The sequence below is a fragment of the Ambystoma mexicanum genome, chromosome 3p (genome assembly GCF_040938575.1).
Source record: "Ambystoma mexicanum isolate Mex_15411 chromosome 3p, UKY_AmexF1_1, whole genome shotgun sequence".
In the NCBI taxonomy this organism is placed as follows: Eukaryota; Metazoa; Chordata; class Amphibia; order Caudata; family Ambystomatidae; genus Ambystoma; species Ambystoma mexicanum.
This window is the reverse complement of record NC_090925.1, coordinates 72,509,258-72,522,322: the sequence shown is the minus strand read 5'-3', so window position 1 is coordinate 72,522,322 and position 13,065 is coordinate 72,509,258.

Here is a 13,065-nt window from a genome sequence, read left to right as displayed (position 1 = left end):
TGCTAAGAGGTGAGGGGAGAACAGAGAGGAGAAGGAGATGCATGGATGGGGCACTGGCCAGCAGAACTCAGGCTGCTCGGAATGCAGTCTTGTACCAAACAATACAGCCCACGTCAGAGTATCCGCATTGGCTAGCGCCCCATTGCATGGAGATAATGACAAAAAAAGAAAAACTTACCTTGAGCTTATTGTGCTCCACTGTCCAATCCTCCTGAATGTTTTTCATACAAATATAAACATAAGAAAGTTAACAAAACACCATCAACTTCTAATATGCAAGCTGAATTGAGAATCACAGTTCTCTAACCAATGCTCATACATCTTCCATTTCCGGAAAATAAATACATCTCTTCATTAGTCACATCTTTCGAATCAAGAAATCATGCGAAATAGTGCAGATTTATCTCTGTGCCCACTGCCTCGTTCCCAAAACTGACAACACAAATATACCACCTTTATAACTCTTACATCCACCCTTCAGACAAATCAAACATTAAACAATCCTAAAATCAACCTTTTAAATTTCTGTATAAATCCTGATTTCGAGAAACAAGTATAAGAGAAACGTGAATCGAGAAGTGTTCCTTTAGATCGCGTGAAAACCTCATCCAATCAAAACAAACCACAATGTAACTACGAATTGTCAATGAACTTGCCTTGGTGACGCATTTTATATTCACAACACAAAGATCAATAACACAGATCTCAGTCACAAACGCAGAACATTAAATCACCTTAATAAAACCCCTACACAATTTAAGTTAGTTTAGAACGCATTTTTTATATTTTTTTAAAAACATGATTCCAAAATTAACTTAAAATGCTCATCTTCCCCTAACTTATAAATACAGCGATTGCCACATTTAAGTGTATCATAGTTTTCAAATATTTACTTTTTTTTCTACCATTCACACCAATTCTTGATCTGTTCAAAACTCTTTGAAAAAAAATCTATACTATCCCCAATCCCCAAACCATCAACAATATTGCTTTCTTACCCTGTCCACATGCTCAATGGCCTTAAATCTAGCCAATTTACACCCCTTGTATCACTTTCCGATACTTTTCAATGTTGATACAGAACTTGACTCTTGAATCGCGTAACAGCGGACTTTCAGAACTGGAAATCTTTCCACCAGCATTGTAGAATGCAAGATAAAACTAACATTTTGGCTACTATAACAAATTTAAAAATGTAAAACTACTGGAAGGATTTCACCAAACCCACAAAGGATTTCCTTCAAATGCTTTGTACCCGACATGTTTCTTATTTGACGGAAATCCATCCAGCGGTTTGCGCTGTGCTCGTGAGCAAAGATTTGATATTTTCCGTATGGGACAATGAATGGAAAAGTGAGAAACAGTTTTATTCTCTTGAACCATATGTTAGGCAAAATCACATTCAGTACCCTTGGGGAACGCTACATGCAATTAAGACTACAAGTGTCAGTACAATTTCACTTTTGGTGCAAGCCTGTACTACACAGTTATGTGGTAGCAGTGGCTCAGCAGCCAGACTTATCTCAAGAGTTGAGTTAGCAGTAGAACAAGTTACACAAAGGGCCAACAAATTCAGTGATTCAAACAAACACGTACTCAAGGTTTCTTGGTAAAAGAATATATATTTATTTACACAGTCAGTTTGAAAACATTACACTAGCAAGAGCAGCTCAATATCATATACTCATATACTACAAATACACAACTAATAAGTTACTGAACAAGTTCAGCTCCCCTGAAGTGGAAGCAACATGACACATCAGATACTTTAAAAAGGGGTTAAAAGACAAGGTTATAAGAATCAGGGTAAAGGGTTTCAGTAAACTACAACCAGCAATTCAGTTCATAGGCTTGGGCCAAAGTCAATGGTTCAGAGTCTTTATATAGGATAGCACAGTCCTTGTATAAATAGATTACGTCTTTGCCATAGATCTTAGAAGAATTTGGTCAGATGAAAAGTTACACAAATGTTTAGGGAAGGACAAGCCTTCGAAGTCGGGAAAGTTTCACAAACTTTCACAGGGGCCGAAAAGATTTCTCGACCGCGTTTGCACCGTACCTTTAAAGTGAAGAAGAGCTGTAGCTGAGGCAGTTGTTCCTGGCCGTTCGAGCATATCTTGCTGTTCATGAGCTTCAATCATGGGGACAAGAAGGAGGACGTCGGAAGGTTCCTGCACTGCCCAGGGAAGAGGCCACAAGCTTGGAAAAACGTTGGTTTAAGGTGTGAGTGCCTTAAAGTCCACAAGCTGGTTTCCTTCCCCCTCACTATCCGGTTTTCAACAGCACTCTGAAGAAAATTCGACCAGGATGGGGACGGTGTCCAGGTGGCTTTCGGGTTGGTTGTTCCACCAGACTCAAGGAAAGAAGTTAACCTTGAAGGGCTTCTCTGTCGAAGGAGTTTCAGGCAATTCGGACCTGCAGCAGGGCTTCACCAGTTGTCCAGGAGTTGCAGCAGTCCTCTTCCTACAGCTCGTCTTCGGTTCTTTCGTTCCAGTGGTCGACTCTGCTTTCCAAGTCCCTGAGACCTGCTTTTTACACAGTGTTCCCCCATTCATTCCAGCCTGGCTATCACTCACACAGCAGGGTGGCTGTCCTTGCCAGACAGCCAGCCGGCCAATCACGCCAGAGTGCATTCAGGTCTCCTAGGAGACTAAGCGCAGGGAGTTTCAGGCACCTCCCTCACATCCTGTCCACCGCAGACACTCAGGCGCCAGAGGAGGGCTTCAACACTGAAGCCCGCCAAAGGCCAACGAACAAAGGGACCAAACCTGGTTTGGCGCGCAGAGACAAACACAAGAAGGACCTTTCCTAAAAGAAATAGTGAAAAAAGTTGACCAGAGTCTGTTTTTACAGATAGGTCTTGGCAGCCATGTTGAAAAACATGGCTGACGCAATTTTTAGCTACCGCTGTTCGCGTTCAGGAAAAATTTGATTGTTACATGAGTGTTTTGACTCAGGGGATGCTAGGCAACCCCTCGAGCACTATATAGGAAGATAGTGTGTGCTGGCTCTGTACATTTAATGAGACTAGTAAAGTCAATTTAACTTTACATGCTCTGGGAGACAGTAGTCACTCCCAGAGAAGGTATTTAAACCTCAGGGAGTCTGAAAGGCATCCCTGTGTAACTGCACTGAGGGTGCTGTGTGACACACAGAAAGAGATGATGCCTATGGAGTTGTGTTAAAACTCCATAACCAAAGAACACAAAAGTAAAATACACATAAAAATACATGGAAGAGTGGGGAAAAGGCTCACACTCTTCCCAGGTAAAAAATTAAATCCTAGAAATCCGGCAAAGTTTCTGGGGGTCTCAAAGGTAAGGAAAATTAGCACATTCTTGAGAATTCTCCCTAACACCATAACATGGTTTTGAACTAAACGTTCAAGTCGAGTGGGGCTGGGCCCTCATATAGGAATGTCAAACGCTGTGCTCATCCATCCTATGGCTCATAGAATCTTCACTTTTCCTATGGATGATAGGTTCACCTCAACTATCATCCTGCGATAATATCGAATGCATATGGTGACACTTAAAATATGCAAAAAGAGGAAAGCAACACTGGGCAAGTTCTCCTGTTAGGTGGCGAGTATCCCAAGTGGGACACATCAGTCAAACCAACGGCACCCTGGTTTGCTCACTCTCTGGCAAAATGGTATGCAGTGTTTATATCGAAAATGTTATATTGAACAATCATATATCGAATATTTTATATTAAAAAACTTTATAGTGAATGCATTTAGGGGTGGGGAAAAGGGTTAAATATTTGAGGGAAACAGTTGGGGGTGTTTTTAGGGGTTGGAAATGTGGGTTTGGGGGGGAACCCCTGCACCCACAAAAAAGAAAAAAAAATGCATTCACTATAAGCATTTTCGTTATAATAGTTTTCATATATATTAATTCTTCATATAATCTTTCCATATAAAGACATGCAACCTGGCAAAACCTTTGAGCATTGGATTAGTAAAATCCCACCCATAGCAGCCAGAAAAGAACAGCACATACAATTCCAAGCACCATATAACAGCTTTTGAATTGGTAAACTACAATGGAAACCAATCTGGAAAAAGCTACTCCTGACACATGTTTCACTGCAATTAGAGCTCATCCTAGTCGTGCAGCTTGTCTGGGGAAGAGCTTAGCACCCTGTATACATGAAAGCAAAAGGCTCTACATCATGGAGTGACATATAAAATAGTTAACAAGAGGAAAGGAAAGTGACAGCCCTTTACCTTCCAGACACAGTATTATGGCTTTTGGGTTGGTTACAAAATCAGGGTGTCAGGAGTTGCTTTTGCTTAATTCAGGTTGGTTTGGATTGTATTTTACAAATCCCAAATCTGTAATACTGTGCCTGGAGTGGTAAAGGGTTGTTATTTTCCGCCTCGGAATGGACAGTGTTTTGTTTCTCTGTGAACTTCTAATCACAATAGTATAAGAAACATGTTGATTCTCCAAAGTGTATAGATACCAGGCATGTATAGGCATCCACAGGGGATTATGCCTCTACCTAACCCCACATTCCAGATATCACAAACATTGTAAGCAACAATAACCATGGGGGAGAGATGCAGTTTTTGTTGCCAGGTGAAGACATGGGGCCGAAGGTTTGCATTCGAATGCAGTAGATTGAAATGTTGCTCAATTATTAGACGGTATTTTGAGTTTGAAAGATATGAACTCTATTCCTGCAAAAGATCCCTGTACTTTTCATTTTTCCAAGTCTTGTTTGCCAACTTTTGCTGGAGGTGTTTGAATCTGAGCCGTGATCCAGGTCCTTCTTCTGTGATGACTGCATGAGAAGCCTCAAGCATCTAAGGGTCAGGAAGTCCCAATGGCACCCTCTTCCCTGGGCCAGAAACCTCAGAGAGTTAGTTGGGTGGGCTCATCTCATTGGTGAAAGTCTACGGTGTATATGTGTGCAGCTTTAGTGTGTCACTTCCTGTTGTACCCCTGATATGTCCCCACCAAGTCCCAAAGCAGTCATTTGTCCTTGATCAATGAACATGAGTGATTGTTTTAATATATCTTCATAGTTTCTGCCTGCCTTGCAATGAAAGGGCTGCAGAAGTGAACCACATTTGGCCAGATACTTGAACGGTGCCTAGATTCCTGGCTGCGAGCCACATCTGAAGGAATATTTGTGACAATGTTCTGGAAGGTGTCAATGTGGCCATACACAGGGTTTGTGTGGTGACAGGGGGGTGAGGGGGTGACATTTTATTGGGTGATGAGTGTTCTCTCAGCTCCTGCGTTCCCTTTTTAACCACAGAGCACCTGAGTTCATCCTTACTTAAATAATGGAAGTTCACCTTAAGGGCAGGTTACTTTGGGAATACAAAGCCTTAACGAAGAGGAACCGATGGAACAGCTGCCCAGCGGCATCTTGGTAAGAATCATTTCATGAAGAGCCTCTTCCAAGAGCTGGCATACTGACCTCTCAACTGATCAGAGGGAACCACAGCACCAGCAATCACCTTCTGGATCTGGCAGGTGCAGCGGGGTCGCAAGCCTCTAACACCCACAACCCGACATTAAAAGGACAGTGTTCTAGACAAAAGTAGCAGTAGTAGTGGACAAAAGCAACCGGTTTAAAAAATATGCAAAGAACTGTATAAATATAAGGGGGACTCCAACACCCATAGGAGGTAAGTCAAGCCACACTAGCTGACGCTAATGTTTGCTGACCAGAGGACTTCAACTGCAAGACCAATCCAAACTTACACAATGAAACATTTAAAATGTCAGAATATTGTAACAAAAGTGTATATTAGCACCCTGTCGGTGGGAGCCAGCCAATCAGAAGGCTGGAAGCGCAGGCTGATACTCCCGAACTAGCCCTCATTCCAAGCCGCCTGTTCGCCAGCTCCCCAGCCGACCAGCTTTTGAAACAATGGGCCTCATTAGGAGTTTGGAGGTAACCATGGCGCTATTAGCGCCATGGCTGCCTCCAAATCCTTACCGACTCCGCCCTGGTGAATGGAGCTATTACCGCCCCATTCCAAGGTTGGCGGGGGCGGTAATTCCCCATTCACCAGGGCCCTTCCCCATTCCCATTTGAGCCCCCATAGGGCTCAATGGGAATGGGGAAGGCGCTAATAACGGTACCGCAAATTGCGGTACTGTTATTAGCACCAAAGTCCCTTTTTGCGGCTCCCGCTAAGGCCGCCTGGTAAAACCCGCAAAGGGACCTCGTAGTAGGGCGGTAAGGGATTACTGGCACCGGTGCCCCTACCGGTGCTGGTAATCCTTTACCACCCACCTTGTAATGAGGCCCAATATCTTTAAACCGCTCCACAAAAAACGGTGTTTTGAACAAGACTGGCACTAAGCCTAATAAAGCATCTATGTGTCCGTTTGCTTCCATTGGCTACCACACATCACCTGAGATCAGGTCGTCACAGTGTCATAAAGCAGAAATAGAAGTCAATTCCACAAGATCATTATTGACCCGGCACCATCTCTAGCTGAAAACCCAGATGGAACTAGTAGGATTTTTACCTAGAAATCCTAGTGTTGCATATAAATCGTAGCTTTCATTGAAACATGTCGTCTTTCATACGGGACTCCTACGGTGTGGCAGGTGAACGGCCACGTATGGAATGCAAAGTGCAAAGGTGGGCATTGGCGTTCTGTACAATCCTTCATCAGATAGGAAAGTCCAAATCTGTTGTGGTCTTGGCACCTCCTTGGGCATGGCGCGTGATACCCTGTGTACCGCTGCCTCACACACTGCGTTCCGGCATGCACTATTCCCCCTACGTATCTGAGGGGCAATCGCAAAGAGTCCCCTTGGACAAGTGACTGACAGAGCCTGACAACAGTCAAGCAAGGAGGAAAACAGGGAACTCAACTGTCATCTTCAGAGAATTGCCCGATGTTGCGTAGTCCTACAAAGCGTCCACTATGACCTAGTTCAGAGAATAACTTTTGCGTGTGGGTTGCATATGGTGTATACGCTTGCCTTAAGACACGGGTCCAACATGCAATTTTAAATTCTGAATCACACTGCAGGGCTGAATCCGCCTTTCATCCTTTTTAGCTCAATTGAGTACCATTACATATGTTGATAATACCTTCTATTATTACAGAGCTTAGAAGCAGGAGGAACCAGGCCTGAGGCGCTACATAAGAACACTAAGCATTCATATTGCTGTTGGGTGGCACTATCCCAAGTGCCTCAATACAGAGACTTGATGATGTGACCCCCCTAGGCTGCTAATTGTGACCAAAATTCCACCTCCTTTAATGAAGCGGTGTCCTACACTTCCAGGAGGATCGCAGACTCTGTAATGAGCCAAGGAGTGTGACTCTGAACTCCAGGGACACAGTCTTTGGGGAGCCCTTAGAGGTGTAATGACGCTGCTCTCCCAATATAACCTGATCAGCGAGAGGCAGGGAGAGCTTCAGAGGAGACCTCGGGCAACATGAGTACTTCAGAGATCTTCGTCAGAGAGACTGACCATCTACTTCAAAGTCTTTTTCTAGGCTCAGCCTCCCGGCATCTATTTGAGAGAATATTTCCTCCTCAGGCCCAGACCTATGCGCCCTCTGCTCCTCTGGAACAAAGCTACTCGTCCACTCTGAGAAAGTTCACATAGTAAGCTGTTGTGATGTTCCTTTAAGACTGGGTAGATTAAAAGTAGGTGAATATTGTAGTCAATGAGTAGTAGTGAATATTGAATCTACACTGTAAAGGTTATTTGCCAGGAACGGGTGATGAATATTGAATGTGAATAGTAAAGGGTCTTTCATTATCAGTGTTTAGTATGTCAAAGGTAAGTGACATGGACTCCCACTATGGCACTGCTTCCTAAGCGGACTCACCCACATCGGGCCAGATAAACGTTACAGAAACCTTGCACCTGTGCAAGTGCAACTTTGCACGGTATTCGCACTAGGGCAAATAACTATTCTTTCAACCCATTTTTACTGCAGGGACAAAATTTGCCGTAGTGCTAATGTGGAACGGTATTTGCACAATGGCAAACTGTGCCCAGGTGCTCATACCGTATAAAGTGGCACTTGCATCAGTGCAGCGTTTCCATAATCTGGGCCAGGGTGTTCTACGGGCATTTCACGTATCCCAAGATGAGAAGCACCTTTGGACGCATAATAATGATAGGTTATTTATAACGCGCTTAATACCCAGAGGGTTCTAAGCTGACCCAGCGATCGAACCTGTGTAGCTCTGCCTAATCTTGCTTCCAAGGCCAGCTCGTTGCCCCTGAGCTCTCCTCCCGCTGATCAAATCAGGGCCTGTCCAGCGACTATGGGGCAGTCCCCGGACACACAACCTTGTTGCAGTCATCACTGAAGCTGTTGTCCTGTGGTGTTGTGGGCAGGTCCAGCACAACTAATCCCCAATATTGGATGGCGGTTCAGAGCTTTGTAGGGCAGAATTATTAAGACCAGATGTGTTAAAACAGCAAGTAGAGTGTTGGGTTTTACCTATTCTGGTTATTCCCTGATATGAGCGTCTGAGCATAGAGTGTTTAGTATGGAGTGTTGGCTGGGAGAATGTTGTGGTGTAAAAGTGCTGCCATTCCAGAGAGAGACTCACAGGGTAATTCATAGAATTTCGCAGAAAAGTGTCGCAAGCGGCTGGCGCAGAGTGTCCGCGTGCGATTGTCTGCGCCAGGCACGTGCGCTAAAACCGATTTCCGCACACAGCGTATTCATGGATTTTAGGCTCCCAAACCAGCCGTGGCGCAGAGTATCGCAGCGACCCTGCAGCAGCGCCAGTAACGCCCCCAAGAACGCCCATCAAAATCGCTAAATCATCGCAAAGGGCTGCGCTAACCCTGGACCAGTTTACAGGGCTGCCAAACAAGGAACGCAAAGCGGGTAACGTGCATATCAGGGGTACGCGTGAAGTTATACACGCGATTAGCCAGGCTGCCAGGGTACGTGTATTTCAGGGGTGCGCGGGAAGTTCAACACGCGATAGTCCAGGGAACGTGTATTACAGGGGTACGCGGGAAGTTCAACACGCGAATGTCCAGGGAACGTGTATTACAGGGGTACACGGGAAGTTCTACACGCGAATCGGCTGGGTACGTGTATTACAGGGGTGCGCGGGAATGATCACACGCGAATTGGCTTGGTACGTGTATTACAGGGGTGCGTGGTAATGATCAGACGCGATTTGGCTTGGTACGTGTATTACAGGGGTGCATGGGAAGTTCTAGATGCGATTGGCCAGGGTACGTGTATTACAGGGGTACGTGGGAATTATCACACGCGATTTGGCTGGGTACGTGTATTACAGGGGTACACGGGAAGTTCTACACGCGATTCGGCTGGGTACGTGTATTACAGGGGTGCGCGGGAATTCTCACATGCGATTTGGCCAGGTACGTGTATTACAGGGGTGTGCGGGAATTATCACACGCAATTAGGCTGGGTGGGTCCTCACAGGTGTTCCCTGTACACCCTCCACGGCCCCAGCAGGCAGCCCACAAAACAGGGGACTACCCTGCACACCTGCTCATGTCCCCCTGCACCCCCAGCCCCCAGCAGTGCAGGGTCACCCTCCACCAGGCCCCCACTCATGTCTCCCACCACCCCCACCCCCCAGCAGTGCAGGGGCACCCTCCACCAGGCCCCCACTCATGTCTCCCACCACCCCCACCCCCACCCCCCTGCCACCATGGGCAGCCCCCACCAGGCCCCCACTCATGTCTCCCACCACCCCCACCCCCCTGCCACCATGGGCAGCCCCCACCAGGCCCCCACTCATGTCTCCCACCACCCCCACCCCCCAGCAGTGCAGGGTCAACCTCCACCAGGCCCCCACTCATGTCCCCCTGCACCCCCACCCCCCAGCAGTGCAGGGTCACCCTCCACCAGGCCCCCACTCATGTCTCCCACCCCCCCACCCCCCAGCAGTGCAGGGTCACCCTCCACCAGGCCCCCACTCATGTCTCCCACCACCCCCACCCCCCAGCAGTGCAGGGTCACCCTCCACCAGGCCCCCACTCATGTCCCCCTGCACCCCCACCCCCCAGCAGTCCAGGGTCACCCTCCACCAGGCCCCCACTCATGTCTCCCACCCCCCCCACCCCCCAGCAGTGCAGGGTCACCCTCCACCAGGCCCCCACTCATGTCTCCCACCACCCCCACCCCCCAGCAGTGCAGGGTCACCCTCCACCAGGCCCCCACTCATGTCCCCCTGCACCCCCACCCCCCTGCCACCATGGGCAGCCCCCACCCGGCCCCCACTCATGTCTCCCACCACCCCCACCCCCCAGCAGTGCAGGGTCACCCTCCACCAGGCCCCCACTCATGTCCCCCTGCACCCCCACCCCCCAGCAGTGCAGGGGCACCCTCCACCAGGCCCCCACTCATGTCTCCCACCACCCCCACCCCCCAGCAGTGCAGGGTCACCCTCCACCAGGCCCCCACTCATGTCCCCCTGCACCCCCACCCCCCTGCCACCATGGGCAGCCCCCACCAGGCCCCCACTCATGTCTCCCACCACCCCCACCCCCCAGCAGTGCAGGGTCAACCTCCACCAGGCCCCCACTCATGTCCCCCTGCACCCCCACCCCCCAGCAGTGCAGGGTCACCCTCCACCAGGCCCCCACTCATGTCTCCCACCACCCCCACCCCCCAGCAGTGCAGGGTCAACCTCCACCAGGCCCCCACTCATGTCCCCCTGCACCCCCACCCCCCAGCAGTGCAGGGTCACCCTCCACCAGGCCCCCACTCATGTCTCCCACCACCCCCACCCCCCAGCAGTGCAGGGTCAACCTCCACCAGGCCCCCACTCATGTCCCCCTGCACCCCCACCCCCCAGCAGTGCAGGGTCACCCTCCACCAGGCCCCCACTCATGTCCCCCTGCACCCCCACCCCCCAGCAGTGCAGGGTCACCCTCCACCAGGCCCCCACTCATGTCTCCCACCCCCACCCCCCTGCCACCATGGGCAGCCCCCACCAGGCCCCCACTCATGTCTCCCACCACCCCCACCCCCCAGCAGTGCAGGGTCACCCTCCACCAGGCCCCCACTCATGTCTCCCACCACCCCCACCCCCCTGCCACCATGGGCAGCCCCCACCAGGCCCCTACTCATGTCTCCCACCACCCCCACCCCCCAGCAGTGCAGGGTCACCCTCCACCAGGCCCCCACTCATGTCTCCCACCACCCCCACCCCCCAGCAGTGCAGGGGCACCCTCCACCAGGCCCCCACTCATGTCTCCCACCACCCCCACCCCCCAGCAGTGCAGGGTCACCCTCCACCAGGCCCCCACTCATGTCTCCCACCACCCCCACCCCCTGCCACCATGGCCAGACCCCACCAGGCCCCCACTCATGTCTCCCACCACCCCCACCCCCCAGCAGTGCAGGGTCACCCTCCACCAGGCCCCCACTCATGTCTCCCACCACCCCCACCCCCCTGCCACCATGGGCAGCCCCCACCAGGCCCCCACTCATGTCTCCCACCACCCCCACCCCCCAGCAGTGCAGGGTCACCCTCCACCAGGCCCCCACTCATGTCTCCCACCACCCCCACCCCCCAGCAGTGCAGGGGCACCCTCCACCAGGCCCCCACTCATGTCTCCCACCACCCCCACCCCCCAGCAGTGCAGGGTCACCCTCCACCAGGCCCCCACTCATGTCTCCCACCACCCCCACCCCCCTGCCACCATGGGCAGCCCCCACCAGGCCCCCACTCATGTCTCCCACCACCCCCACCCCCCAGCAGTGCAGGGTCACCCTCCACCAGGCCCCCACTCATGTCTCCCACCACCCCCACCCCCCAGCAGTGCAGGGGCACCCTCCACCAGGCCCCCACTCATGTCTCCCACCACCCCCACCCCCCAGCAGTGCAGGGTCACCCTCCACCAGGCCCCCACTCATGTCTCCCACCACCCCCACCCCCTGCCACCATGGCCAGCCCCCACCAGGCCCCCACTCATGTCTCCCACCACCCCCACCCCCCAGCAGTGCAGGGTCACCCTCCACCAGGCCCCCACTCATGTCTCCCACCACCCCCACCCCCCTGCCACCATGGGCAGCCCCCACCAGGCCCCCACTCATGTCTCCCACCACCCCCACCCCCCAGCAGTGCAGGGTCACCCTCCACCAGGCCCCCACTCATGTCTCCCACCACCCCCACCCCCCAGCAGTGCAGGGGCACCCTCCACCAGGCCCCCACTCATGTCTCCCACCACCCCCACCCCCCAGCAGTGCAGGGTCACCCTCCACCAGGCCCCCACTCATGTCCCCCTGCACCCCCACCCCCCAGCAGTGCAGGGTCACCCTCCACCAGGCCCCCACTCATGTCTCCCACCACCCCCACCCCCCAGCAGTGCAGGGTCAACCACCACCAGGCCCCCACTCATGTCCCCCTGCACCCCCACCCCCCAGCAGTGCAGGGTCACCCTCCACCAGGCCCCCACTCATGTCTCCCACCCCCACCCCCCTGCCACCATGGGCAGCCCCCACCAGGCCCCCACTCATGTCTCCCACCACTCCCACCCCCCAGCAGTGCAGGGTCACCCTCCACCAGGCCCCCACTCATGTCCCCCTGCACCCCCACCCCCCTGCCACCATGGGCAGCCCGCACCAGGCCCCCACTCATGTCTCCCACCACCCCCACCCCCCAGCAGTGCAGGGTCAACCTCCACCAGGCCCCCACACATGTCCCCCAGCACCCCCACCCCCCAGCAGTGCAGGGTCACCCTCCACCAGGCCCCCACTCATGTCTCCCACCACCCCCACCCCCCTGCCACCATGTGCAGCCCCCACCAGGTCCTCACAATCCCCAATCATGTGCGTAATGGTCAGCCTCCACAGCCAAAAAGCCCTACCAAGTAACCCATTCACCCACATGGAAATGAAAACACATGTTACACCCCCAATGTTCATGAAGCAAATGAACCCATGTCCGTCACACACAGATTTTCAAATTGAATGGGAAAACACACAACATGACATGCATGAAACCAATGAGATGAAACCACACAGTGAACAATGGAAAAAAAAATGTATTGGACAAAAATACGAATGGTAAAGAAAGAAAAATAACTACAATGTAAATGTGAAAAAATAAGCTGCA